General features: G+C 39.0%; 1 long non-coding RNA gene across 2 annotated transcripts; it reads left to right on the forward strand.

The window, feature by feature from the left end:
• Window positions 1–317: 317 nt before the first annotated feature.
• On the forward strand, window positions 318–2059 carry LOC140324999 (uncharacterized). Of its 2 annotated transcripts, none has more exons than XR_011919616.1 (3): window positions 318–389; window positions 1145–1284; window positions 1863–2059. It is a non-coding gene; the product is annotated as an uncharacterized lncRNA (long non-coding RNA). The 2 variants fall into 2 exon arrangements; XR_011919615.1 differs by having other exon boundaries at window positions 366–455.
• The last annotated feature ends 1170 nt before the right edge of the window (window positions 2060–3229 follow it).

Raw genomic sequence — 3229 nt, forward strand, 5'->3', positions numbered from 1 at the left:
CACTGCTCCACCTAACCTAATCCTTCATAAACAGTCTTCGGCTATAACTAACTTGATCATACGAAAGTCCACCTAGCTTGCTGCTAAGCTCCCTCCTACTCATTGTAACCATTGGCTGAAAGCGAGACAATCGTCCCTGCAGTGCGCATGCTTCCTTTCTACGTAGATATCCCGTGCAACGGACGCCATTTTGTCGAAGCTCAAACCCTGTTTATTTGAACGTTGATTTACACAAATATGGCGCTGTATGTGCAGACAGAAAATTATTGTGGTAGCGGATCAGAAAGTTAAAATAAACTTTATTATCAACATTATATAGTGACAACAAAGTGTAGGAGTGTTACAAATGCTAAAATAATCTTCCTTCCACTCATTATTTGTCTTTTCAGGTGCCTAACTTTAACTCCTTCCTTCTTGATACCCGATATTCGCCTACCACCCTTCCTCTTTTATAGGTATTAACCCTTTATTCCTGCTGCCTTAACCCTAACTACAAGTGAACAACTTACAGATCATTCATAATGCACTGATGTGTGCATCTGGCCTTCAGGTGACCTCCTGAGCCGCTGGTGACCTCTTGAGCTGCATGTGACCTGTTTTGAATAGGTTTTGCACTTGGCAGGTTTAAAGCAGAAATAAACATTATTGTGAGCTGGATTGTTGCCTTATTATCAGTATACAACGCACAGCATACAGCAATAATGACAGTTTAGGACCCTACCATCATCTTTGCCACTGACTTTCCTGGGGTCCACCACAATCTGCCTTTGGGCAGCCATTGATGGTGTAACTGTTACATTGTCTCACCATTATCATTACCATTTAGTCTGTTCTTGGTGGTTCTCAGAATTGTGCCCGGTTCTATACCACATATACCGCGAGATTTCACCTCGTCGTGCCTTTTTATATTTTGACCTATGGTGCTATGGACGGCATTTCCTCCAACACTTATTCCTGCCCATCATGGCTACATTCCCATATCATACCAACCAGTGTAGCCATGCCCTATTCTCGATTGATTGCTATGAATACACATTAAGGTGCAGACCACATATGTTATCCCCTCCCCCAGCGAGCAGACATGTACAGGCAGCAGGTATAAAAGCTTTACCCCAATAAATTGATGTTCTGGTTTTGTGTGCAGGAGGACAACAAATGTTTTTTTGGAGCCCTGGAGTTCATGAAATGTCTTGCTTTCTTTCCTCCCTGGATACATGTGCTTGGATATCTAGAACTGTAAAAAGATGTTAAATTACGGCTACAGGACTGAGATGATTCCTACAGGTAATACGTTATATATGAGCAGCCTCAGGGTACTTCCTGCTCAGATCTCAGGGTCATCATCACATCTTCCGGTCTGTATGTCAGCGTTAAAGGCTGGTTTTGGCTAAGGATTGGTAGGGGAATCTCAGGCTGGCCTAGGGGAGAAAAAAATAATAAATCTGGCCCTTTTCTGTGCAGTGTAAGCAAAAAAAAAACACCAGGAGATTTTTTCTTCTGCCAACAAACCTCAACCTCTTTGGGACTTTTATATTTTGACTTTATTCCCACTAAGTTGATTTTACTTTTCATAAAGTTGGAGGTGCTAAAACTGTGTGACATGAACAAAATGTGGCCCTAGGTGGCCCTATATAGTACTGACCATGACACTCTATACATTGTACATTACACAGTAATGGCTCCTCTACATTACATTCCTGCTAGTTTAATGCAAATCCTCTTTTGGATAGGATTATATCCAAAAATAAATCACTAGGGCAGCAATTCTTGAATTTTTTTTATCCTTTTGGTCTCAGGGAACCCTCTGCTATTCTTACTTCTTATATTCTTACTTCTTATATATGCTATTCTTATATCCACAGCTCACAGTATATTAGTGTGGAGATCAGTGAGAAGAATGCCTCTTACACTGCTGGCTGGTGAGAAGAATGCCACACTCAAAAAGATCATTAGTATCAGTTATACTGACTCGAGAGTCACAATTTGCACATTGCTCGAGGAACCCCTATCAAGGTCTGGAGAAACCCAGCACTAGGGTAATAAATGACTATAAATTCTTGCTTGTGGTATAGTATTTATTATACATTATAAATAGTTATCAGTACTGTGGCATATGTGTACTGTGTGTAAAATGAGTAGATTAGATTTAGATTTAAAGTCAATTTTTTGTACAAATTTAAAAAAGCTAATGCAGTCACCCCATTGAAAGACTAGCTACATGAAGTATTATACGTTTGGGTTCCTAGGTAAAGGTAAAACTGCAAGGTTGTATATCGATAAATTTGTGAAGAATTAGGCGCTCTGTCAAAGGTTTATTGCCGTGTGTGTCCATGCTGCAGAGATCCACTGCTTCTAATTTTCCTGGTGCCCATAGTCACCAAGGAAAATTAAAGGAATTCCAACATTTTGAGTTGGGGACATCCTTTCAGAGGAGGTGAGGAAAATTCTTCAATCTGTCCAGTGACAGCTATCTGGGATGACATTTTTATAAAGCAATTACAACGCTTTTACCAAGCTCAATGCACCAGTTTAGGTAGATTTGGCATATTATGAAGTATGTGGAAGGAAAGTACAGTTGATCTATTTCACCTGCTATGCAGCAAACGTTGTCCTGTGCCTAGTATGAGCAAAGCATAAGAATCACTTTAAATATACATGCACATGCATTTTACATTATTGTGCAGGGTCATTAAAGGGTAAAGTATCACGATCGTTATTGCCTACTTAAGGTAATATTACTTACAGAGTATAAATTACACTCTTGACACAAGTCCCAGGCTTTTCCCCTTTTGCTTTGTGTTATAGAAAAGAACTTATTATACTTTATACAGTCACAGTAATCCCTTGCAATTATCAGAAATAATTTTTAATGTTCTAGAGTTCTAATAAAAGCTGACATGTGATTGGTTTTATAGGTTACTCAACACCATTACCCTATTTTTTAATAAAGCCATAACAGGTGGTCCCTGGGTTACATACGAGATAGGGACTGTAGGGTTGTTCCTAAGTTGAATTTGGATGTAAGTTTGAACAAGTACATTATTTTAATAAATGCAATTAGGACAGATGTTTGTCTCAACATATTATTAGGCAATGTGGTGTCAGTTACTGTGCAGTTACTGTACAAAATCCTCACTGTGAGTTAACCACCTGAGCGTTACACTGAGGTCTAGATTTCTGTACCAAAAGTGTTCCACTGTTTTTCATGAAATTTTTTTTTTAAATTGTA

The sequence above is a fragment of the Pyxicephalus adspersus genome, chromosome 2 (assembly GCF_032062135.1).
Source record: "Pyxicephalus adspersus chromosome 2, UCB_Pads_2.0, whole genome shotgun sequence".
NCBI lineage: Eukaryota > Metazoa > Chordata > Amphibia > Anura > Pyxicephalidae > Pyxicephalus > Pyxicephalus adspersus.